Source organism: Dermacentor andersoni, chromosome 5, assembly GCF_023375885.2.
Source record: "Dermacentor andersoni chromosome 5, qqDerAnde1_hic_scaffold, whole genome shotgun sequence".
Classification (NCBI taxonomy): Eukaryota; Metazoa; Arthropoda; class Arachnida; order Ixodida; family Ixodidae; genus Dermacentor; species Dermacentor andersoni.
In genome coordinates this window covers 91,232,621-91,260,096 of record NC_092818.1, presented here as the reverse complement: position 1 = coordinate 91,260,096, position 27,476 = coordinate 91,232,621, and the positions used below count along the sequence as shown (strand labels likewise).

The following is a 27,476-nucleotide window of genomic DNA, read 5'->3' as shown; positions in this document are numbered from 1 at the left end:
GTTTTACGTGCCAAAACCACTTTCTGATTATGAGGCACGCCGTAGTGGAGGACTCCGGAAATTTCGACCACCTGGGGTTCTTTAACGTGCACCTAAATCTAAGTACACGGGTGTTTTCGCATTTCGCCCCCATCGAAATGCGGCCGCCGTGGCCGGGATTCGATCCCGCGACCTCGTGCTCAGCAGCCTAACACTATAGCCACTGAGCAACCACGGCGGTTGTTCATAATAAATTGACCATGCGAGAAAACACGAAGAAAATTGTAAAAACGTATACTATGTAGTAAGCGTTGTGTGCAAGGTGCATTGTGAAATAGAAAAAATCAACAGGAAAAAAGATGCCACAAACGATATTTGCACAATTCTACCGCGCCCCCGATTGTAAGGCGCTGTTATATTACCCCACAACTGTAAAATAATATACCTTGGTGCCGATCGTACCGCGCACATTAGGTAAAGAAACGCGAGTCTAAGCGTAGCTGTTGAACCAACGTTATGGAACATACAAAGGCACACAGACACACACGCACACCTGAATCTTAGCGGTTAGTCGCTGCCGTGGTCCGACGACATCTCCTTTTCGCTGTCTACCGACCACTAATGCACTAGACAAGCCGCATTTACAGCAAACTGAGAAACGGCGACCGCAATCCAAGGCATAAAAAGAAACATCGGTTCGATGACAGCGTGGCTAGCTACCTTGCATTAAGCTTTTCTTCTGTAGTAAGAATCGGTTTCGTTTTTGATATTGAGTAGAATTAGTTACGATTGTAACGCGCACGGAAATTTGCATGCATATTTATTCAATAAAGGTGATCGTTAGAATCGAGCAAATACAGTATGCTGTGTAGCACTAGTTAGAGCTTATCAGGACACCTATACACAGTATGCAAAGTTGGCATATATACCCACGATCACTGCAGTACATAATATGCCTGCCTTCGACGATGATGTATTGTTTTTTAAGGGAAAAGCCTTAATTGGATCTTACCCCCGATGGTCTGAAAAACGCGGCGCGCGGTGCAAAAAGTCACGTGAGCTCACCTCGCGCACACACGCGCTCGTGCCACTGCTCGCATGTCCGTCGTCTTCTTCCAATGATGACTGATGTCGCTCAACATGCCTAAAAAAGGCAAACTTAATTAAGATAGAGTTGATCCATGTGCTCGAACCCACAACCTTGGGTGGGAATCGAACACTCGAGCTTGTGTCAATGTGGAACCCATGATCTTAGGTGTTAAGGCGAAGTTAATTAAGGCACAGTTAATTACCATATAGTTAATTAAGGCAGTCGAACCCAGCATCTTTAATGCGAGTCGCACCCTCAACCTTTGGCAGAAGTTGAACCCACGACCATTGGTATGAATTAGGGCGAAATAATGAAGGTGCCGTTAATTAAGATAGTGCCAATTAAGGCACTCGAACTATGAACATTGGTGAAAAAAAAACGTATTAAGAAGTAACAACGCATTCGAATGAGAAGGTCAAGCAATTCAATGAAATTCTCTTGAGCGCACATGCTTTCGCCATCACCCTCTTTAGCGTGTGAGAAAGTCACTGTCAATTTTTATTCCGTACTTATTTCTCGAAACTGGTGAAGTGACGGAATTTGTAGCAACATATTACGCTTTGAGTATTGGTTTTCAATTCTGAAATTAACATTCACGGGCTCTCTCATCAGTGAAAACCTGATCAAACATAGCGGCCTGCCCACTCCTATATGACATGAAAATCGACCCCAATAACGACGCGAAACCGAACCCCAGGATACCCGACAATCCCACTTTTAATAATTACTGTACGCGGCACGTTTAAAAAACACAAAAGACTGAGTTACAAGTCTGACTGTCAGAACTCCGGTAACTGTGTCTTTTTTTTTAAAAGAACGTGCCGGTTACAGTAATTATTAAAAGTAAATTAGATACATTTTAGTGCGATAAAGATATAATGAAAGTTATCGCGCATGTTTGCTTGTTTGCCGCAGCCATAAATATGGGCGAATAAACATTGTCATTGTCTCTAATCTCCTAATTTTATCGTTTTTTGGAACATGACGAATTGCATTGAGTGGAAGGCGGTCAGAGGCTCCTTTGTCAAAAAAAGAAAGACAGAAAGAGGAACAAACAATCGTGGTGGTGGACAAAACTTTCTCAAATATACCAAACGCATCCATGCAAAGAAAATTTATCATTGATGTGGCCTTACTGCACAAGCAAAAAGTGCTCTTTGCCTGAATTTTCATTATGCCTGTTCACGGGCGCTCCTAGGCCACGTTTCGGGGCGTTGCGATAATATTAGTTCTTTCCTGCTGCAAATTTTCGCTACCACGGACGAAGTATTCAGATCATATCCCTCTCAACCATGAACATAGAAATCACAAAATAATGTTCTACTGGCACAGCATTGCTTTCTGTGTCTAAGGTCTCTTGCGCGTTCCCACACTTTCTACTGGCGAAAATCACGAGTACTTTCCTCATTCTAATCTGCGCAACCAAGGCTCTGGCTTCATCGCCTTCGAAACGGCACGGGCATTTCTCCAGCAGCCAGGAAAATTCTGTTTCTGTGTCTTCCGACGGATCCACTGATGCTTTGTACAAAACATACATATGAGGGGAAGGAGATATTTAGAGAGCAAGAAAACCCTGCTCTTGTGATCTGGCATCCATTGCGTGATGTTCTGTCGTGTTGGCAAAGCAAGTTGCGAAACAGAAGAAATAGTCCGCCACTTGAGATGCGGGACGCAGCAGCCTACCCACCCTGAACAGAAGACCTTGCCGCCAGCTTTGAAGGCACTGCCGCTGCTCGTTCATAGTCGAGAAAGCCCTCGGGAAATAGGAGTTAATGCCCGCACAAAGGAGAGCGGAGCCTTCTGAAGATTGACTGGAAACAGGAAGAAAGGCGCCGCTCACTTCAAAGGGTTCGTAAACACATCTCCGCTGTTCTAATCCTGCCCGTCGTCTGTTGTTACTTCGTTAATTTGAGATTGAGCCTTCTTTCGTCAGCATTCCCCATAAAAAAGTACCTCACAATGCCGTGTCTGCTTTCACTACTCCGCTACGAAACGCTCCAGCTATACTACGAAGCGCCCGACAGTATTTCCAACAGTTATTCTCCTCATTAATTATCCTGTGTACTTTCACTCCCCAGTGCATAGCAGGCCACGGTGAACCTGCTACAGACCGACCCCTCTCTGACTCTTGTAACTAAGATCTTTTTCTCGTCAGCAACTAGATAACAAAAAAAGTAAAAGAAAAAGATATGAAGAATTATGGAGATCACTGTTCTTTTGCCAGCCTTCAATGGACTCGTCACAAAGAACGCGGCTTTAATCGAGCGATATCGCTTTGATTTGCGAGTCACCGGTACCGCATTATTGGTGGTCAGCTGACCCTTAGTTGGTACGGGAGACGAATACTCAAAGTTATCGTATCCGATGCCTGCGAGAGGCAAGTTATTTGCCTTATTGCTTATTCTCAATGGTCGCTCCTCCCCGTAAAGGACATATGATGCGTAAAAGAAATGGATCCCACGCGCTGTGACAATAATTTGAATGAAGCTTACCTGCAGGTACCTGCAGTGCCAAGGACTGCAACTGGCCACAGATAAGTGTGCTGACATAGCGTTCGCACGAAAGCTTATCTGTCTGTATCCGATTATTATCAATGGCAATGTCATTCCATATTTTACCCACGATATATATTTGGGTGTAGTCACTGACCGCAGTGTTTAATGGCCAAAATATGTGGCAATGTTACAGGAGAAATTAACTGGACTTGCTCAAGTATTTCTGTTTCTGGCCGGTACGAAGTGGGGCCCATCGGAGTATTCGCTACTTCGGCTGTACCAGGCTCCCTGCGTCGGCTACATCTGATATAGCCTGCCAGTCTGCTCAGATGCTGACAACATGTCTAGGGGTTCCAGGGTGCACCTCAATTTATGGCACAATTAAGGAAGCTCGCGCCACCCCTATACCTGTCTTTCTGCGATGCGAACCTCTGCGACTATTTCTGCGGCTGCTGCGGCGTCACCGAAGCCACCCCTTATCGACACTACGGCCGGACTCCACTTCTTCGAAACCTAATAAATGCCAAAAATATGTCATACCATCATACTCTGCCCCTGCTCACTATCCACGTATGCCCCAGTCGGTAATGTCCAAAATACAGATACGGCTCAATCTCAATTTCTGGAGTTTCTAGAATATCTAACATTGTAATATATGTCAAAAGAACGTTGCTCATCGTTGAACATATGTACAGACGGATCGGTCTCGTCGTATGCGTCAGGTGCGGCTTTCGTCGTGCCGGCGCATCAAGTCATTCGACGGTTTCGTTTGCGAAACAAAACGACACCAACATCCACGGAACTAGTGACAATCAGAGAGGCAGTGCACTATATTATGCGACACCCTCCTCAAGTATGGACAGTATTTAGTGACGCGAAATAAGGTCGGCACATACTTCGAATCGTAATGAAAGAAAGCTCTTACAGAAGACTGGCTCTTCAGACTGGCGAGCTATGCACTTTAGCAGAAGAGAACGGCCACCACATTACATTTCAGGGGTTCCCAGTCACTGTGATGCACACGGCCACAAACTGGCCGATGCTGAAGTGAAGAAGGTGCTCGAAGAACCAGAGCCACTGCTCTCTATTCCTTTTTCAAGAGCGAATGCCAACTGCCTTCTCTCAAGTGGCATCCGAACAGAGACAGAAAAGCACTGGAACAATCCGAATAATCGCCACAGACGACTCGAAAGATTGGAGTCGTCCGGTAAAATTTAATCTATCACCCAAAATTCAACGCAGATGTGCCAGTCTCCTGCACAGACATAGGCTGGGGGTGATGTTTACGCACGGGCACGTGCACCTCATGTGAAGCAACATCTCCAGACTGTGGGCTGTGCAATGTGAAAGCGGCTACAGATCCTGTGTTGTGTGACTGCCCTCAGTACCTCGAAGAGCATCAAAAGTTGAACAATGTCCCTACACACCTCGGCAGCCCGCCGGTGTCGAAGAAAGGTACTTTAGGGCCTTGGCCAGATCTTCAAGCCAGTTTTAAGGCCATCTAAATCTTAATTTTTTTTAAAAGCACGGGCCTAGACTAAACTTTAAGTAGCCTCAAATTACTTAATATATTATTTACGTATTTACTCATCATCGTCACCCATCATGCGCCTTTTTCTTCCTTCTTTCTTTACCTCTTCCCCTTCTCCCAACGCAGGGTAGCTGGCTACAGGAATGTACCTCAGGCCAACCTCTCTGCATTTCGTATCATTAAACTTTTCTCTATCTCACATACAGCAATTAAAGCTTCGTTTAAACTGATTCTCAAAGCGCGTAGTATCTGCAGAATATTTTTTTTTCTTTTTACAGGCATCTAGAAAATGCTTGGGCGTAATATTAAGGTATAACAGCCACTGGTATTTCTGAATATGAGTGGGAACGAGCTGTTCAATGCAATGCAGTTCTCGAGTGTAACAGGTTGAATGTGAACCTTGTTAACAAGAAATGAAATTCTTAGATGGAAAGTTTTCATGACACACTTCACACGAGAAACTATAATCTGACTGCTGTACAATTCCAAATGGTGGTGACTTATCATGCAGACACGATTTTCCGAGGGAATTCATGGCGTACTCGCGACTTACTATATGTTTGTCAACACCAGCTTCATTTTAGCCTGTTGCTTTTTTAATCTGCTTGTTCAGGAAGCAATGACAATGTCGCTTGTAATGGCCTACCACGCATTGCTGGACCGTCCTATGTCTTTTAGTCACGTGTAAATACATGACCAATCATTATATAGAGTAAGCTACAGTTCATAGAATAAATACAATGAGCTTTAATGATCTTAAGTTTCTAAATAATTATAAATACCAAGCATTAAAATGCAATTTACAAACCGTACTTAACATGTACAAGCACGCCATGAATTTGTCGTTGCAGCAACTACATATGTACTTTGCAAACACAGGGTAACAGTACTGCTGCGTTCATGGTCCATCAAACTTGGTGTTTTTGGTCTGGTGCTTACTTATTTTTCTTTTGTTACTTTACTTTATTTACACATTATTCCAAAACTGAAAATCTCATGTCATACTACAAGTGCTTTGCTAATGTCTAAACGCCACGAGAATCAGTGTACGTAACGATCGCTTTATTTTTTGTTTGTGTTTTTTGAATTTATGTACAATATAATCTGTTAAAATAAGTTACTTATATTATGGGGCTTTCCGTGCCAAAAGCACGATCTACTTATGAGGCACGCCGTGGTGGATGACTTCAGAAATTTGGGCCACCTGGGGTTCTTGAACGAGTACGTAAATCAAAGTACACGGGCGTTTTCCCCATTCCGCCCTCCTCGAAATGCGGCGCCGTGGTTGGGATTCGATCCCGCGACCTCATGCTTAGCATACGAACATCAGAGCCACTAAGCAACCACGCCGCGTAATAATGGTTCTTGCCCTCTGTCTTGCATGGGTTTCCCGGCCTTGTCAAGCTGCTGATAGCAGATTTTAGCCGGCAAACCTCTCCAGAAAGCTTTCTTATTACTTTTTTTCTCCCCACTTTCTGCGAAATAAAGCAAATTGAATCGAATTTAATGTTTTTCTAACACCTGACTATCGTCAATTGAAAACCAAATGCAGAAATGCAGATTTTAACAAAACTGTGCATAACACACAGTTCTTAAAAGACTTCTTCAGTAGGTCAAATGTTAAAATACCTTGAGTGCAATGCAATTTAGGAGCCCCTTGTAGAACATGAGCGTTTCCCGAACAGAGCGTGTGTTTTTAATGGTGACAAGCTTACTAATATCAGTGCATTGCGATAGCTCGATGGAACCACCGCCAGGTTTGCACGCTTATATCAACGTTGATTAAAACTTGTCCAGGCTTCTTGAGCGAGCCGAGTGAGATAGTTTGTACAAGCTCGTCGCGAGGAGGGGCAATCCACCCGGCCACCAATTTCCCCTCTCGCCGGCTCTCGCCTTTACACTTTCCATCGTGCGCGGCCTGTCCAGCATTTCAAACTTTCCAAGACGTCTTACGCCGCACTCACCACCCTTCTGAAATGACGCGACAACGCGGCTGACTTCTCGTCTCAGAAAGCCCATACCGGTGGAACCCAGTATAACCGGTAATGAATACTCACGCCCAAACCCACGGTTGGTTCACGTAATGAATCTAGCACGTGGTCCGTGCATAACCCACCTTTCTGTGAGCACAAGACGAACGCCAAGCTTTATCAGCCATCTAGAACGAAAGGCGGGGAAATATTCATTCGCATATTCGAGATTCGGGAGCCTTGATGAGAGTCCCGATCTAGAATCGCTTATTAGGGGATCCTGTCAACGCCCGCACTTGCGTTACAGGGAAACGACGCTGACTTTCGGACGCGATATTGATTTCACGCCACTTGCGAAGCACGCTGCACACTTTCAAAACAACTTGGCATTGTAAAGAAAGTGCGCACTTTGCATGAGTCATTGAAGAAGTTATATTTCGGACAAATTTGTTTTTTGTGTATTGGAGGGATGGTTATCACGCCTTTGATGTGTCTGAGCATATCTACTTTGACGCCATGTTGGATATGATACCTTATACCTAGGCGATCCAATATTTGCCTATCTGTTTTAGTTTTGGACAGGCGTTCGTATTGTGCTATTCGTTGTGCCTCGATTAGCTCATCCAGTGTATTGTGTAGCATCAGCTGCAGTAGTCTATCGTTGCTGGTGGTGAGGGAGTCCGATTGCTTGCTTGTAGATTTTTCTGATTAAGCAGTTTAATTTGTATTTTCCTGACGAGTGCCATGATAAGTACGATGCCAGGTATACTATTCTCCTTATTACGTATACTTGGACTAGTTTAAGCAGATTGCCTTCTTTCATTCCACTATGTTTGTTGGCTATTCGTTTAAGTATATAGCCATCCTACCCACCATCAGGGTAGACGGGAAAGCAGTGCACGCAATATACAGAAGAAATTCGGTAACAGCAAGGACACCAGATTTGTAGACGCAGCTAGATACACAGAAGCGCGCGTACACAGCAGTGGTGATAAATTACAACGGAAGATGCACGACGAGCGCTACAGTCAACACATTACACGCAGAAACCGCAGAGGAAATAGCTATTGTGCTAGGCATAGCACAAACACAAGCGGGCATAATCATCAGCGATTCCCAGACGGCCACACGAAACTTCGCCAACATTCGAATCTCCCCAGAGGCACTACGACTCCTAAAATTAGCTAATAACCGCGACAAAAGTGTCGACATTATCTGGACACCCGCTCAAACACTACCAGACGGTAGCAATGAGGTGGTGCACCACATGGCTCAAGCGCCTTGGGACCGAGCCCCGGTTAGCCCCGCCTCACCGACTACCGATGAGGGGGAGTGGGAAGATTGAATGACCAGATTTCACGAAATTGCGCAACACTATAGATTGCAGAGGCGTACATTCTCGCCGCCGCAACCAAAATAACGCAAAAACTAGTCTGTCGAGTGGCGGTATATAGTTAGAGAACAGATCATATCCGAATCCAGCTATTATGCACCTAATACACCCAAATTTATATACGGCGGAGAAGTGCAGACTGTGCATTGCGACTCTAGAGCCACCCTGGAGCATATACTATGGGAATTTACGGCTGTAATAGAGGATAACGGTAATGCAGCCTCAAACAGCGAAAGCCTCCGCGCGCGCTGTGAGTCTGCGTTGCTCAGCTTGGACCTGCAGCACCAACTCTGGGCCGTCCAGAGAGCCGAGGAAGCTGCCAAGGGCCAACAGCCCTTGGCCGAAACCTAGGTCGGGTCCAGGCCCACCCCATCGAATTACAGGGCACTGAGTAAAGTTATTTGAATGAATGAAACTTGTTTTTTGAAACTAACTTAGCAGATCAGGCTGTCTGCAGACGTATCTTACAGCGCGAACACCGAGCACCTTTGTTTTAGTTTGTTTCTGTTTATCCTTTGCATGTTCTTTCCGTCTTCAGTTCTTTTTTCGTGCGTGATTTGGGAGATATGTGCGCACAGTACAAATAAAGATGAGAGTTAGAAACACCCGGAACACTTTTTTGACAGTACAACATGATATATATGTCAGGACCAGCTGATAACGTACTGATAGTGCTTGGTGATATTTTTTTTTGTGTTGTGCTCGATAGTAGCGTTATTTACAGGGTATTTTGCCGCGAAACGCTTGGCAACAAGAACGACAATTGAAAGTAGCAGACCTTTACGAGATTAAGGCAACAAAGCGGTTTGATGTACGGCACCAAGCAAACTTCGCCTGAGCTTGTGCGCGCACCGAGCTTTGTATAATATTACATAAAAAAAGAACGGAGGAAGTTCGTTCATATGGAGGCCCATGAAACATAAAGTGAACGGCGCAGTTTTGATACTTACAACTGGCGATCTGTGTGTACATGCCACAAGGAATTCACGATGTCTAAAATGACCTCAAATGCGCTAATACCTCTAGCATTCTAAGCTCTTTGCATAGCATGCGAAATACAAAGGACCATTCACAGCCTCACATCCAAGATCACAGTAATTGGAAACTTCGCTCCACTTCGGGAAACAACATGGTAAATTGAGTTAGGGTTGGACTTTATTGCTTGCCAGCTAAAAGGGCGACTGGCACGTTCGGCTCCTCGTTATCCTCATTGCGGCTATTCCTTCGTTCTAGCAAAAGAATAAAGGCACGTATTCAGTACCCAGTACAGAGATACAATAACTTCCTATTCACCCTGGGAAGAACTGTGTCTCTACTTCGGCACCATTAAACCTGCTCACCTGGATATTTTTTTATGCCTCAAACCAAGTCTTATCTCTTCTCCCCGACGTCCCTCGTTAGGAAAGACTCGAATGGCGTGCATCGAAAGAAATCCTACTGCCCTAACAGTTTTACAAATGTGCACGAATTGAAACTTATGGAGTCTTTGTGGAGTCGCTCATTAAAAAGAAAAGAGAGAGAGAGAGCACAGGGGGATTGGCGCACTGTGAGAAGCTGTCCCTGACACCGCGTGTCAAGCAATCAGTGATGAAATAAAGATACCCAAGTGCAGGGCGGATGGGAGCCTCGACGCTTTCTGCACAGCCCGCTTCGATCGAAGGAGGAAACTTCTGCTTAAGGCAAACATGGAAAGGTCGCTTTTGTTCGGATAGGCGCAGCGACGGAAAAGTGAGGTACGTTCTGCCGTGCGACGCCATGCCGCCGCTGTAGCAAGAGGACCACTCCTCGCATACGTGGAATGCTTTAAAGCTCAGAGAAGCCCCAAAGTGTAGGAACGGGTGTGCGGGGGCTCAGGCGGCGCTGAGGTATCGACGCGCAGGAAAAGTATAGACTGTCGATCTAAGCAGGAGGTAAGAGCTATACCTCTACTGTTTGCTTAAAAGTCGCACTGCTTTTCTTTTCAATGTTTGCTTTCGCACTGCCGCTGTTTGTACTTGAGAATCCCAAGACACCCGGCTCTTAGCGTGGATGGCTTAGGAACTTCACACTTTCTCACTCTGTTTATTCGTTCTAAAACTATAGTTACAGCTATCGCTTCTACGTACCACTGCGCCCGCTTGAAACTTAAAACAGAATACTCCACAAACATCAGGAAGCAAAGCAGTCAAACGTCTTCAGGCATTAACGTCCGAGGTGCACTGTGTACACAACTGTGTTGTTCGCGACAAGAGAAAAGACCGAGATGCTACGAATCGTCAAGGTAGTTCCAAAATGATACTGGCCTTGCTTTCTGCGATTTTAGTTCTTAAATTTTCATTGGTAATAGCAATTCACTTTTGAGATCATGTGCACGTTCAATATAGACGGGGAGCCGTGTAAGCTGAAACAGCTCGCATAGCATACGATGATAAAAAAAGAAGTAATAACTGCAAAAATTTCCTGTGACACATAATTCGACAAACCTATCAATGAGCGCATACCTTCTATTCTACAGAGTCACGAAAAGTTAGCGCTGCCATGGCCGTAGAAATAAAGCAACGGTCAAAAATATGGTTTAACAAGAGGCAGCTGTCCCACTTTCTCCATATAACTTGCTTTTTCCTTTTCCTTTACCTTGTTATCATTATGCTCATTGCGGCATTTCTGCATATATATATATTTTTTGTGTTTATTCAATTACAGTTCTTCGTCTTACGCGATATTTTTGTAAGGTGCCATTTGCAGGATGTGCTCCTACTGCTAAAGCATATAAAAGGGGGATGTGCTCAAGCTGTCCGGCATAGCTTTTTTTCTGCGGATCCACTGTTACTAAATGGATCGAAATAAACAATTCGATTCGCTGATTAACTGATTAATTATACGCGCTTAAACAAACACTAATTGACACTGCAGAAGCTGTTTGTTCGATGCACACGACTGCTGGTCGAACAAGGGATGAAAAAAGGAAAGCAAAAGCATGAAACAGCAGGCGTGGTTCGAAGGTTGAGGAACTAGATTCGTAAGACATTTATCAACGAATTCTACTCAACAAAATGTGTCTTCCAAACTTTAGAAGAAAGTTATCATTGGGAAAATCGAAGTCACACAAAAAACTGCTTACGCAACAGAGAAATTGTGACACTCGCCTCAGATTGCGACTAACTGAAAGATAGATCACGAGGAGAGAGAGAGATAGAGAGAGAAAGACAAAGGAAAGACAGGGAGGTTAACCGAAGATTATCTCCGGTTGCGTACGCAGTACTGGGGTAGGAGCAAAGGGATGCGATGGGTGAGAAAGGGAATCCAAACAATACAAGGATACGGCTCAAGTAGAGTGAACTGGGCGACTTAAAGCAGGTTCACCTGTCAGCACGAAATCTAGACAAAGACGACAAAGAAGAGATGTCAGGCACGGTCCGTCAACTTAAGCTTTGCCGAAAGCACATAGCCAATATGTAGAATGCGGATGTCAAAAAACTTTAAATTATTGGATTTTACGTGTCAAAACCACTTTTCGATTATGAGGCACGCTGGAGTGCAGGACTCCGGAAATTTAGACCACCTGGGATTCCTTAACGTGCACCTAAATGTAAGTACGCGGGTGTTTTCAGATTTCACCCCTGTCGAGCATGTCACCAAAGCGGGCAATCAAAAGCCAACACCAGATCTTTGTAGAACAGCAACAAACACATCATCGGCCTACTTTTATGTCCACTGCAGGATGACGGCCTCGGCCCGGGATCTCTTATTAGCCCTGTCTGGCGCTAGCTGATTCCAACTTGCGCCTGCAAATCTATAATAATAATAATAATAATAATAATAATAATAATAATAATAATAATAATAATAATAATAATGAGAATAATAATAATAATAATAATAATAATAATAATTTATTGCACGAAGTTACATATGAAACAGCGTACAAACCAGCCCTGCCATAGCCATATAGGCTTTGAGCGGCCTAAATTATGGCCTAATAAATGAAAATAAATATATCCTGATAAGTAATAAATAAATGAGTAATAAGTATATATAACCTAATTTTATTGCAATAACAATTACACAGACAATCCAGGCGCATTTATGCCGTCGGCGTCGCCGTATAAAGTCCAAGGCCGATAAAACCGTCGCCTCGCGCCGTATGCTGTATGTGCGAGTGAAAGCGCGCGAGGGTGAGCCGGCGAACGCGGTTCTATCTAGCGTGGGAGAGTGAGGAACGGGAGCCCGGAAGCGTACCCTCTCCTGTCACGCGAAGCATGGTGGTTAGGCAAAGGAGGAGGGGCGGCTGCTAGGATGCGTCGATGTCCTCCTTGCCCGCCGTTCCGCACAGAGTGGAGACATCCGCGGCGTCTACTACGGCGTTGGGCTCGCGAATGGCAGACACCGTACGGCGTTGGGCACGGGAATGGCCGACACCGTACGGCGTTGGGCACGGGAATGGCCGACACCGTAGTAGACGCCTTTGGCGGACACCGTAGGGACACGTTGCCGGCGCTCGTGTGTCTTGAAAGCAATCTGCGACGTGGCCAAAGTGCGCCCCCGCGCGTGCCGTATCTTCAAAGCGATCTGCGATATTTGCAGAGTGCGTGTAGTGCCGCTAGCTTTGTATGCACTGTGCTTTCGCCGTTTCGCTCGCGTTGAAGCGAAATATGCATGAAGGTCAATTCGCTAGCTCCTGCAGCAATTCCTCACTCTCATCTCAACAGATCTCATCGAGCGAGATCTGTTCATCTTTACATGTGCGTGCGTGACACCGTGCTTGTTTAAAACATGTTGGCGGGCTAGTTGGTTTGAATCCATGACCGAATGTGTAAGTACGACTGAACAAGGACGTAGAAAGAAGCACATACACAATGACAGCACTGTCTCCGTTTGTCTGTTCCTTCCTACGTCCTCGTTCGGTCATGCTTACATATTCTATCATTGCCAATTTAGTTAATAAGCCAATGTTTACAAGTTTATACGGCGGATAAAACTACTATCCTTACTTCGTACAGTTCTCTACTAATTCTCTAGTACTCTACTAATAAGAAACTGCAATGTAGCAAACTGCAATGTAGCGTACTGCAATGTAGCGTACTGCAATGTAGCGAACTGCAATGTAGCGAACTGCAATGTAGCGAACTGCAATGTAGCGAACTGCAATGTAGCGAACTGCAATGTAGCGAACTGCAATGTAGCGAACTGCAATGTAGCGAACTTCAGTGCAGCGAACTTCAGTGCAGCGAACTTCAGTGCAGCGAACTTCAGTGCAGCGAACTTCAGTGCAGCGAACTTCAGTGCAGCGAACTTCAGTGTAGCGAACTTCAGTGTAGCGAACTTCAGTGTAGCGAACTTCAGTGTAGCGAACTTCAGTGTAGCGAACTTCAGTGTAGCGAACTTCAGTGTAGCGAACTTCAGTGTAGCGAACTTCAGTGTAGCGAGCTTCAATGTAGCGAGCTCCAATGTAGCGAGCTCCAATGTAGCGAACTTCAGTACAACGAACTTCAGTATAACGAGATTCAATATAACGAAATTCTCTATATAACGAAGTTTTTTACTTTTCATAATTGTTCATGGAACACCGTGTAATTTGAACCTCAATATAACGAAGTGTGTTTGCTGCGGAAGCGAAATTTTGTTATATTGAAATCGCATACAAAGGTATGCCGAGGCAATAATTGAAAACTTCCGCGGACGCAGATGCTCAGATGATTGAATTACAAGCGGCTTCTTGCAAACGCATCTCTCAAATCGCGGGCGGCGCGGCAAGAGCGACGGCCGAAGTGAAACCGAATCATGTTCCGTATAAAGCCCAAGTACGATGAGATCCTATCGCGCCCCGCGCACTTTGTGCTTTAGGTGAGTGTGAAAGTGTGCGAGGGTGAGAAAGAAATATAGCGGTTTCGCGCACGAGTGCCGCCTTCCCGCGCGATCGAAGGCAAAGATGGGGAGTGGAGCGAGATCACGGTAACGCGATCAATCGCGCGCGAGGGGTGGGGCAGGAGGTAAAGGCAAGTTGGCGCGCTTCGCGATTTCTGGCGCACGTCTCGGTCGTGATTGCGCATAGCTGTAAGCAAGGTAAGCACGGCTGAGCGCATACGCAGGCGTGCACCCTGCTTTAAGCCAAGACCACACGTACGCTTGCGGACGCGCGCCAGCTCACGTCCGCACGCCTGGCGCCTGCCGCACCTCGCGAGTAATGGCGGTTGGCAATCCACAAAGACGCGCGACAGCGCGCGCTCACTAAGCTCTACTACAGACGCCTTGGTAGGCACCGCTTCGTACTTTGTTATCGACAGTGTTTCAAAATGCTTCGATATCTATAAACGTAATTGTTATATATTTAGAGCTGTTAGATAACGCGAAAAGGACAGAAGGACCACTTTCTTGCATGATATAAATCTGCTTCACTGAGAGTTGAACGTTCCGCGGTAGCTGCGTAGCCAGGCGTGCGGACGCGAGGCTACTCAAGCGCGCTATAACAGAGAGGAGCTGTACCCCGAGATCACGCCGCGTTTCAACGCGTACGAGCCATACCGCACCGTCTGCGCATGCGTGGGCACGTGAACGCGAGCTTGCGCGCGTCCGCAAGCACACGTTGGGTCTGGGATTTAGAGGTACATTTTCCGCGTGTGCAGAGTGGGCATGCCGAAACGGCGTGGCATCATGTAAGCTGTCTTTCCGCGCGTTTCGTATTGAAGGTTATGTGATCTTTAGTTACAGTGATACATTGGAGCGCGACGCACACGAAGCATTCGCTCCCCGCTGCTAGCACGATAGCGTCGTCCCAGTGCGGGCGACGCTATCAACCGCGGTGGCAGATTGCTCGCGAAAGCGTGGGTGGGTGGCTTCGCTCAATTCGTACCGCCGATGTGAAGACATCGCCAACGTGGCATGAAGTGGTTCCATTCGTCGCCGACTCCCAAATTCATCGCAAGGAACTGTTTTCCCATTCCAGTATGCTTTTTAAGCTTGCCCAGTCACTCAGAAAATTCTGCAGCCCTTTGTAAGTAAAATTGATCGGCGACTGTACTTACTTGCGTAAAAGGTAGAATGGCAATTCAAGGAAATTTTGATATAACGAAGCAAATTGCCAATTTTATATCGAGTTTCAACTGTATATGGACCCTAAAGGCGTATTTCTGCCGTCGCCGTTGCTCTAGCCGTCGCGCTGAGGTTCTGTGTAAAGTCCAAGGGTGACAAAATCGTCGTCGCGCGACGTATTCTGTGTATGGGAGTGAAAGCGTGCGAGGGTGAGCCGGCGATCATGGATCAATCTCGTGCGCGCAAGCGAGGAAAGCGGGGAGGAAGCACGCCGTCCTCCGTCAAGCGCAAGGCTCCGGGGAGAGGGTAAGAACGGGGGAGGGGGTTCTACTCCGGGCGGCCCGGGTGGCGGCGCACGCCCGCCCGAGCCATTGCATCTTGAACTCCATCTGCGAGAGTGACAGAGGGGGGTGACAGAGTACAGTGCGACTGTAGTTTTCGCTGCTTGGTGCGCGCTGATGCGAAGTGCCGCGCGATGGTTAATTCGCTCGCTGCTGCTGCCGCGCTTCCTCAGTCCAACGCTTTGACAGCGAGCTTCGGCGGTCATCGAGTGACATGTGTTCACCTCTGCTCATGCGTGCCTGACACACTGCTTGTTAATTTAGTTAGTATGCCTATGTTTGCAAGTTTATACGGCCGATAAAACTACTATCATTGCTGCGTATAGCTGTCTACTATTTTGCTATCGCAATCGATGTTTGCGCTTTTTGGGCGAAACCAATTTTTTTCCTTCTATCCCTCTTTGCGTGGTCCTTAGCTTGTTCCCTAGCTTCATTATTAACCTCCAATTTTCTGCCCATATGTTAGCACCAGTAGAATGAAATGATGGTAGACTTTTCAACGATAAGGGTAAGCTCCCAGTCAGGATTTGGTAAAGTCTGCCGTATGCACTCCAACTCTTATTTATTCTGGAAATTTCCTTCTCATCATCAGGTCCTCTGTGAGTAAATGGCCTAGATGAACGTACTTCTATAGAAACTCTAGAGGCTGACTGGTGGTGTTGAATGCGGATCACCTGTCAGTAATCATACACATCACGTGCGAGTAAAACTGTTTTAAAGAGGTAAATTTATGCTGTGTTAGAGCGATGGATGGCTTACTTACGACTTCTTACGACTTGTTTTTTCTCTTTGTAGGCTGTTGTGCTCACCGAGCATGAATCCACAGATATGCAAGAAGATCGAAACGACGCATTCTGCAGTGGTTTGAACAAGGGTACTTGTTTTAGTCTGGGCCTTGGCGCCCTGACGAAAATACGCACATCATTCGCTACTTAATTATTTCCGTGAATTACGCCTCCTAACTAAGAATAATAACCTACCTGACATTTACATCCTCTTGATGCAATTTATTCACACAAAGCAAGGTCACAAAAACGCCGTAATGTAAAGAAACGCGAGACCGTTCTAAAACGCAGATATCATTGGGCCATGAGCGTGCACAACGCAGCAACGACAGCCTTAGTGCAGCTCCTGACGTCAACATGCATGTGTGAACGTTTTCTCCAAGAATTCGCACGCATCTTCAAGCTTGCATGCTACTACTTCTGCTTCTCTCGCCTTCTTTCTCTCTGTTTACCTCTTGTCCTCTTGCCCCAAAAGCAGGGTAGCAAACCACATGTGGGCCTGGTTAACGCTTCTGTCTTTCGTTTAACATGTCCTTCAGTTAAGACGTCCCACTGCAGTGTTTACACTGCAATGGGACGTCATACTACGGCGCGTGCGCAGTGGTAACTCAATTTTAATGCAATTAGCACCCTTACGAGACTTCACACACTTTTCGGTATTTTTCCGTGACGATGTATAATCGTTCTTTTTTATGACTGACTTGTGTTAATGGATAGCTTATAATTTAATTGGCGGATAATCAAAGTGCTGTGCGCTAGCAACCTGGTTGCAAACCAGCCGTCGGACAAACTTCGGTCACTGGGTACGCGTAGCTCTCCAATGTGCATCATTGCCACAAGCTTGAGTCACTGAGTTTATGCCATCGGGTGTATCTGCCGCTTTTCAATCACAAAAAACAAATCTTTTGAAAGTTATTCGGTGCTGCGCGGAATTGATTCCGCATTATATATATCAAGACAATCTTGTCTGTATATATTTGTCACGCGCCACACGCGAACTTCGCGGTGGCACCGCTAGATGGCACAGCGCGTTAGAGAGAAGCGTGAGAGAGAAAGCGGGGGCAGCGCACGTCTCATATATGACGCGTTTAGGCGATGGCAATATGGCGTGTCACTTAGTTCAATGGTAATCATTAATGGTGACAGTCATCCTGAGATGGTTATTGCTAGAATTCTTCCTGCTCCCTTCTTTCCGCAAGCGCAGGGTAGTAAACCGGAGATTTGCGTGGTTAATCCCCTGCACTTTCCTATCCTCGCTTGCTCCCTGTCTATCTTTTAATCTGACGTCGCAGTCTAAATCCCAAGTGTCAAGTTTTCCCTGATGGAAACTGTACTCCGTTTATGTTCTTGTGCCTTCGTCGTCCACGTGAACTCTTGCTTAGGTGCTTTCATATACTACCGCATATTTTGTGTTCGCAAAGTGCTTTTCCTTTATTGCGCGACAGATGATAGAAGCAGCTGGCACCTCTATAGTGCTTCAGCGTTCTTAGATACCTTTAATAAAGAAATGGAAGCTGAAGACTATTCTGTACACATTTTGAATACGCTTGTGAAATACTAGAAGAAGAAAATAGAACAATAGAATTACAGGAGCTTAGCGAGCGAGTGTCATGTCATTGTAAACAGAGCGACAGAAAGTACATAAAAAAGGAGAGTTGAAATGGCGCCGCAGTGCGGCAAGTCAGAGCTTAGCTGAACGACAAAGTCGAAAAGAGACGTGACGTTAATTAGGCAGTGTGCCTGTGCAAACACCGCGTGTTAATTCAGTTCGTACATACAACTTCATTAAAGAACAAAGTAACGACTCTGCGAACTGTGCCACTGCTTTTGGTTAAACGAATTGTCAGTCGCAGATGCACGGTTTGGGGCCCCGGCTTCGTCAGAAAGAGAAAGTATGTATAAAACACGCTGGAGAAAGGGACGAAACAAGCGCGCGACAAAATACGTAATTAGGGCCGCGAAGAAAGTTTCAAAGAGCGAATAGATTTCTTTGTCTCTTTTGCGAAGAATGGAGGGTTTAGCGGCTGCAAGATCACGGGCGAAACAATGCATAAAGTGTCAGGCCGTTTCGTTGTAGATATAACAGCGGCAATCGTTGCAACAGTCGGGTTGTCCACAAACTTGCGCTCTCCACGCCGGCGCGCAAGTCATCATTAAAGAAACCGCAAAAAAGTAACAAAAAAGAAGACAGGAATGGTAAATTGCGTCAGAGAGAAGCCGTCACCAAGCCACGGGGCGCCTTTAAACGGCCAAGTCAAACAAAAGACGCGACGGTAATTTTTCACCGCGCTTCATTGAAGGCGTTGCAGTTACTCAACTAGCTCCTTGAACCCCAGAAAAGTTCTAGTTCTTGCTAACTACGTATAAATCTCGCTGTTCTTTCCTTGACGTCGCCGCTTAAATTAAGGGTGATTAAGTTACAGCTTTCGGACAACAACAAAAAATAAAAAAAAGTATCAGCATTGCATCAGCACACAAAGTGGGAAGAAAACAGCAAAGAGAAGCGACAAGTGCAAAGTTCAATGGCTGATCAGAGGAATGAAAAGTCGTTAACCATTCAGTTACGATGCCGCGCAAGTCCCTGAGGCACCAGCAAAGTTCATAGGTGAAAAACTTTTGTTCCACAAACTCTAGCGAAAGAAACAAAAGAAAAAGACACTGATGCACAAGCTTTGTGTTGTCTCTGTCGTTCGCATCCGCGGATAAGAACAAGCGCAGTCGAGATTGAAGGGCACTGACAGTAGCGAGCAGTGTGCGCATGGCTTGTTTTCTTCGGGCTAACATCGGCTTTCCTTGATGGCACTCTGAATCCTGATCCCTGGCCCTGTTCTTTGTTGAAACCTACGATGCGAAGAAAGCCGCAAAAGCGAGCTGCAACCCGCTGCGGTGGCCAACAGACTAAAGAATAAATGAGGTCAGGTCCGCCGAAGCTGGCATCGAATTAAGGCTCGGGCTGAAATCCTGCGGGGCTTGCTTCTGTTATGTGCCTGTCGCAATGACAAATTGAAGGAGGCACTGTTTACTGCAACAGCTCTCGCTGCGAGGTCTTCCTTTTTCATTTGGTCTATCGCCACCTTGCGCTTCTTTTTCGGAGAGATATCAAATAATTCATACTTCTTTCCTACGCCACAATTTCTTCCTTCTTTTTCGAGGTCGAACTTCTGTTCTCGCATTGTGAATTTATCTCCCTGACTTATATTTCACCTAGGCGCCTGCGAGACGGTGCACCTAAAACAGTCACGTGTTGCCACATGGTTCACGCAGTGCCAAACAAGTGCTTCTTTTCCGGCTTCAGTCTGAATTTGCCCTCACACCAGCCGCACTAGAAAAGTGGCAGGCTTACGCAAAACGTCGAGCCGAGGCAAGTAACCAAATTCCTGACGCTGATGACGACGCACATCGCGCCCCTAACTGCGGCCACACCTGCTGCGATTGCAAAAAAACCAGTATGACCCACCACCAAGCACATAAAGCAGGAATGTCCGGCACACGAAGCGGTGCGGAGAAATCACTTCCGCCACGAAGACTTTCCGAGCTGCAGAGAGTGGATGCGACCATCCCGCAGGCCTAGAGTCCCCTCCTGGCTTTTGCACTAGTATTCATCCAACCGTCCGTCTGTCTGCCCATCTGCCAATCCACCCATCCGACCATCCGTCCATCCGCCCATCCGACCATCCCATCCCTGGAAAGCGACACGTATTCAAATACAGCGGTTATTTGCGGTTGCGGCAGAAAATTTAGCTAAATGCCACTTTTTTTAAGATTCTATGCTTTAAGACCTATAGACAATGATGGCGTCCGACTGCATTCGGAACCGAGCTGAACGCTCACCGAAAGCAACTTGTCTTATTGTTCATAAACATATTCCATATGGTTAACCTAGGTAAACGAAGTTGGTTGCTTATATGCAGCATTATAATTGCTGGCCCATCCTACACTACAGCCCATCCTATATCCTACAGATGTTCCCTTGATAATAACACACCACTTTCATATCAATGTTATGTTTACTGGCATTAATAGGTGCACAAATGAGAAGGAACGGCTACCGCTCGGACATTGATAGCAGCTACCAAGCACGAACTACACAAACCACATAGAGACAGGACAGACAGTGAAGGCCGTTATAATTGGTTCGGAACGCTTATTTTCATTCTAATGTAGCCTGTTTTATGTAAATTATGTTCTGTTCACTGTCGCCAGCGTATATGTTGTACGAGCGTCACGTAGGGTCATGTAGATTTAAAAAATTTAAATAAAATATTAGGCGTTAGAATTTTGAGGCGCAATCACTAAGAACACCAGTTTCGTTGTAATCGGAGGACGTATCTATTAGGCGCGATACTAAATTTGCTAAAAAAGCTACCTGCCTGGTGTCCTAACGCGTGACGTAAATAGCTAAGGCGTCCGTAGACCATCACTAACTTCTTACCTCTCAAAAATGGCGGTGTCTATGCATGCAGTTTCCTGTAAAAATGATTTGTCCCGAACTAATTGTGCTGGATTACGCCATAAACAAACTACGCCATAAAGAATCTGTGGTCGAGCAAGATGAATTTGTTGTTTTATGGCGCAAAGGCCAATTATAACCAAAAAGCGCCAGGTCAGTGTTGATGGGTTTGCAGTGGGTAGATGAATTCCGTGAGTGATTGTGACGTAGCTGTAAAGGGCCTAAAAGCAATCTCTGTAAAGTGCATAAAAGCTATATGTAATAAAATTATGGCAATGACTAGTGAGTACTACTAAGAACACAAAAGATACATTGTGATAGAATGATGATATTTAAAAAATAAATGAAGGTAAACGTTTGCAAGAAGCACTACTGCCTAAGAGAGCCCTTGGAACGGAAGGGCCTGAAGGCATGTGCGATACAAAAATATATTATCGCAGCGGCACCCGCTGGAGAGAGGATGTGCTACAAGTTCGTAGGGCTAACAACATGTAAGACAACATCGTTTAGGAAATTTAGAACAACTCTGGTGTCAAACAGCGGTTCTTTACCAAGAAACATTACAGCATGAAGGGGGATGTGCTGCCGGTATGCTAGCGGAAAGTGTTCCTTTCTGTTTCGGCTTCCCGACACTCCAGGAGAGCGTGGAGGACGGTGAGCCTTTCACCGCATCTACCGCAGGATGGTGGTTCATTTCCAGTTAACAGAAAACTGAGTGTGGCATATGTGTGTCCTATTCTAAGACGACAGAATAGAACATCTGTTCGTCGTGTTTTTGTTGCGGAGGGCCGATAACCCAGTTTTGGCTGAATCAAGTGAAGCTTATTATTTGTTTCAGCATCCCATAAGCGCTGCCAGTGGCTTCCGAGTTTATTTCGGATGAATTTCGAGCAAGTGGATAGGCCGCTCACGTGTTATTCGTCGTTTCATCAAAGGTAAACGGCTCAAGGATTTCTTTGCTTATCACCCTCTAGTGTCTCGCTCAATGTTTTGCGCTAATACACGATATCAGCTATGATTGGGCCTATGGTTTGACGCTTACTTGTCTTAATACTTTCCAAATCGGATGGGCCGACGACGCCTCGTGTGATAACTGTGGTAACGAGGAGACTCTTCAACACCTTCTCTGTGATTGTCCTCGCTATAATTTACAGAGACTATCGCTCGCAAACATGATAGGGCGCATTGACCGAAGACCTCTAACAGAGGAACATATTTTAAAATGCCGCCATCACAAGCCATCACAGCAGAGATACAGAATTGGACCAGCGGCTGTAGCATGAACAGCTGTTCATAGTGCTGCAAGTGTTACTCTGCTGTGCGGTGACAGTGTGCGGCGACAGTGACCAACTGTGATTGTATGTCTGCGCTCCTTTCTTTCTTTATGTGTACTCTGTTATCACTTTACCTCCCCCTCCCCTCTTTCCCCAGCACAGGGTAGCAAACCGTATCTTCCCCTCTGGTTAACCTCCCTGCCTTTCACCTTTCCTCTGTCTCTCTGTCTTAATACTCTAGGAACGTGCTCATGGAGTGCTCATGGAATAAGGGTGGTTGGCGCACACGCAGTGCGGCGTCAGCGTGTAAGCCAACTATCCTTATTACTACATGACAGAGAATTCAATTTTACCAATTTATGTTCACACGTGTCTTAGACGCATGCTGTTCTTGTAGCCTGTCTCGACATGCGCGATGGGTCCATTTTCTGTATATGTATTTTTACATCAGTGCATTAAACATCAGTTGCGAGTGAGCGCATGTGGTGTGTCATTTTCTACGTCCTGTGTGTTTTTAGCGCTCTAAGTTTGTATAAATGCATCACCAACTAGCCTACCTATCCAACATTTTGCATTGTCTAAATATGTTGCTTGATAGTGTATAGTTTATTCCATTCTTCGTCTCAGGCGACACGCATCTTTCTGCCTGAAACTTGCTTCAGCATTGTGAAATTTACATATAATCGACAACGATGATGTTTCTTGGAAGCAGAAAAATGGCAGCCGTCAAGTGCCGAGTCAATGCCATTAAGCAAAGCGGAATGTCAATTTTGCCTCTAATAGTTTACAGTTGTTATCTTTGCGGGACATCTGCATTAAAAATAACTAACCGGTGTAGATGTTTCCTGGAAATCAGGAAGACACAGATGGAAAGAACAGCTCCGAAGACAACGTTATGTGACGGTTTACAAGCTCCACCCAAGCAGGACGTGTGACTTATCTGCTTTCGTGCACGTAGACAAGGCGAGACAGTTTTTCTGTCATTTCTGTTTTCCGGGTGGTGGTTCCTGCAACGAAAACACGCTTCTGGCGTCTATGGTCAATCACACCGTCAGAGAAACGTTTCACCCGAACGCAGCTGCGTCCGGAAAAGCCATGACGCCTTCCTGTACACGTATATGCCGGTACGCTTCTACTGCGTTAGAGTTCTATAGGGTTTCACTAGCTTTCTATGCGCGAGTAAACGAGCCACAGAAAATGGCGGAATGTGACGGGGACGACGATGCGGCGCTCACGCCGTTCTCCTTTGCATTTGTCATTGGCGCCTTCCCGCGCTGCGCGGCTAGAGAGAGAAATGGGAAAAGCAGCAAGTTTAACCAAATGTGCGTTTCCTGTTTCCTCCAATTCTCAGGGGCCTGAAAAAAAGGGGTTGGAACAACGTGAGGAAAAAAGCAACGAAGGCAACAGAATAACCAATAAGTGATCGAAATCAGGAAGTGTAGATGGACGCCAGTAGATGGTTGCTGAATTGCTGAAAGGACAGCAGCGTTCGCACGGCGTTCTGAAGTTGGGTCGCGTCAACGTTGCAGATATTTCTCCTTTTACAGACGCCACTCGTCTAAACCAACTGAGCACAGCGAAGATTGAGAATCTCTGCTCACAGTTCCACTGCCACTGTCATGAAAACTGTTATCCGTAGTTTTCTAGGGGGTGCAAAAGTAACAGGCCTCGGCTATGCCCATGTGGAGCGTTTAGGTCTTCAGTGAATGCCAAGTACACTTGAACGAGGCTAAAATAGGCCACCATGTATAACAGCTCTGCGACTGGATCGTGGCATCACATGAAGCCACAGGACGAAGCACCACTCTTGCGCTTAGCGCTTGCAAGTGTCTAGCCTTTTTGAAACATGCAGGACGAAGGCCTCTAATGAGACGTGATGTCAATTCACAGAGCGGAAACAAGAACGAGAACGAAACGAACGTTAACGATTACAAGCGCCGTCCTCGTTCCAATTCGCGTTTTTTTGTTCGTTTCCGCGCTGTGAACTGGCACCATGAATCACCCAATATCCCTGTAATGTTCCTACATTTAATAAGATGCTGTATATTGCGGTAACGTATATAGGTATGTCTCTATTTTGCGAACTATTAACTATGCTACATGGGAAAGAGAAAGAAGGAGGCGTTGAAAATAAAGAACACCGAGCACGAGCAGTGGCAACGGGCGCTATTCGCTCAGATGCTGCCTAACGACTAACCAGTGAAACGTCCGGGCCAGGTTCTAATCCCCGCCACTCTTTTGCTACATTTCAAGTGCGACCGAAACTCAACTTGTCGGCTGGCACACGAGTTTCAGCAATGAAGCAACTCCACGCCAAGCACGGCTTCGTACGGAGTGCCATCACCGCGGTCATTTTTACGATCGACGCCCTGCTGACAGACGAGACTTCCCCTCTTCGGAGGCTGCACTATCACATCCAGCTCGTCTAAGCGAAGCAGGCGGAGCTCATTGAGTTCGACCATGCATTGCAAGGGACGCTCACTGATGTAGACCTCCAGGCAGACCTGACCACAGCTTTCGAATACGAACAGTGGATCAGCTTAACAAGCATACCCCTCGCTACCCAGCTGCGTCCACCAATCTTTCCTGTCTTTGTCGACTCCGACGCTAGCACTACTGCACAGCTTGCCTCGCCACTGTGCCCAGCTGCCCCTTTCGCCTTGCTCGGAGTGTCTCCCACGGTGTCAATCTCCCGCTTTCCCTACCAGAGCTGCACATCGGGAGCTTTTCGGGGAAGCAGTGCGTTGGGAAAGGCTTTTGGGACTTGTACCAGGCAAGCATTCACGGCACTTCCTTTCTATCCAAGACAGACCAACTGAAATATCTGCTTACGTATCTGACCGGGTAACCTAAGATGGCCATTCAGGGTCTTCACCTCGCCGAGGCAAACTACAATGCCGCCATTAAGATGCTCAGCCCGGTTTGGCTATCGCGACCTGCTGGCCGATCACCATCTAGACCACCTACTCGTAATGACACCCGTTCGTAATGCAACCATTCTCAACAAGCTTCAAATGTCTATGATGAGATCAATTTCCGCACAAGCGCACGGGAGGGCATTGGCGCTCTGCCAGCGAGTATTCCGCTGTTCCGCGACGCGTCATTCCGCAGCGCCTTACCACCTGACATTGGTATCGTGTACCGTCAGTGGCTGAAGCAAGTTTCTTCATCCCACCACGCTGACACGGCTGCGGTTACAGCAGACAAGGTGCAGCAAGTGAAACATTTCATGACCTTCCTACGAAATAAGTCGAGGTGAGCGAGGAAGCCGGTCTTGACCAAGCCAGTTCATCTGCAAGCCAGTGGCATCCGCAACATGAATCACGACCTCCGGAGCTAAACCCGCCCTGTGCAGCGGCTCTATCAACTTAAGTAAGATCGCTGTACACGCGTCCCTGCCTCCTGTGCAATGCATCGAACTATACACTTCAGTAAGCATTCTCGCTTCTCACTCCAGAAGAAAAAAAAGCGGGAAGTTTCAGACGCGCAGGCATTGCTTCCGCTGCGCCAGGCGCCACCACGTCACCAGTGCCGGAGCGCCAGAAATGTCTAATGTGCCAAATGTGATGACCGACACTTGACCTCACCGTGCAACGTCTGTATTCCAAGTCGAAACCAATCAAAGCGTCTGAGAAACGCGTCTGCGCCGTCCGTGCAAGGCGCGAGTGGAACGGAGTCTATCAACACACCACTTCGAGCGACATCCACGTCTACGAGTAGTACAGGTCACATACCCGTATTTCCAGAGACGGGCAGAGCTTAGGCTATCGCACCAGTGATGTCAATTACGTTTCGGTTTCTTCTAGACACGGAAAGTTAGCGCTTTCGTTCGACAGGACGTTGCTCAAGCACTTAATTGTCCTGTTAAATGCATTGAGCGTCTCAACCTATTCGCCTTCGGGAGAATGCATTGGCCTGTGATCCCTACTTGTAACCGAGTGTGTCACACGCCGAAGTCAGCACAGTATCAGGAGCCCACTATGGATGCTCTCGAAGTGCGGGAAATATCTGCGGCAACCAGACCACTAGCGAATGAAGGGATCCTCTCAACATTGACAATCCTTCGTTTATTTTCACGCTTATCAAAGCCCAGAAGCAGCTACTTTCCTTGAAAACGAGATAACTATTCTCATTGGCTCCGATGTCTACTGGAACGCTGTAATTGGCCAGATATCTCGATTATCCACTCAAGTATCTGCAGCGCAAATACTTGTTGACTGGACTGTCTAGAGAACCATCCATGACTTCTCCCAAGGTTCAACTGCACAAAGCACGTCTCTAGTCTTTGGTACTCGAGAGCCTCCCAGAGACGATGCACCATTTAATCTAGACATTTCTTTGATGTTGTACCTCAATACAGTTGGCATACGAGAGCTTACTGAGACAGGTAACCAGTACAAGTACAAAAGCTCCCTCGTCATGGAAGGGCCCAGAACAGCGCCAAGCTTTCATACAAGAGTGCTCCTGTTCAAAGAACAAGCCGTCATCATGCCTCAGGGGGACGGCAAGAAAGACGGCAAGAGAGGCGCTAAGGACAACGAAAACAAGGGCCAGGCAATAAACAAAGGAGACTTCAAGAGGCACGAGAGTGGCAAGGTTGCCGACGATGGACCGTCGCCTAAAGCAGTCGCCACAGAAACACCTAAGTAACCCAAGTCCAATAGCAGCGTGGCGAAGCTCCTCAAAGGCAAGAAATGTGCAACTCCTACAAGGCTGTCCAAGCGTAGCAGACGAGACCGAAGTCCATTGCCAATTATGGTTTCCGATGCTCCCAAGAGTAATTGAGTGACGAATTGTACAAGCGTTGATCTTTCAGAATGAGTGCCGGTGCACAACGGTCCAGCAAAGCTCAACACCAGCGGAGAAACGTGTTGCATAAATGCTACGTCTAGCCACAGGGGCGCCTGCGAATGAGGGCCACCGTCGATGCAACAACAAGTTCAAATGCGAATGACCACAAGCAAGCATCAGATATATTATGGTACCCACCATATGTCATAGAGCCGGAAGGGCTGGTATTTGTGGCTCAAGTAGCAATGCCTATCACAAGCAACGTCAGGACCTGACGTCAATCATTGCAATTCGAGGCAGCACAGACACTGCTGCTCAGATCATCACCTCGATCGATCACCAGCTCGCCATTTGTATGGCTGTTCAGTT

The 27,476-nt window shown here is 46.5% G+C and overlaps 1 long non-coding RNA gene across 1 annotated transcript in view; it reads right to left on the bottom strand.

Annotated features, from left to right (window-relative positions):
• LOC140218360 (uncharacterized) overlaps positions 1–27,476 on the bottom strand; it is a 267,463-nt gene that overhangs the window by 217,283 nt on the left and 22,704 nt on the right. Inside the window, exon 2 of the long non-coding RNA XR_011894639.1 lies at positions 1,045–1,123. This is a non-coding gene — a long non-coding RNA (uncharacterized lncRNA). The remainder of the gene's footprint in view (positions 1–1,044; positions 1,124–27,476) is intronic.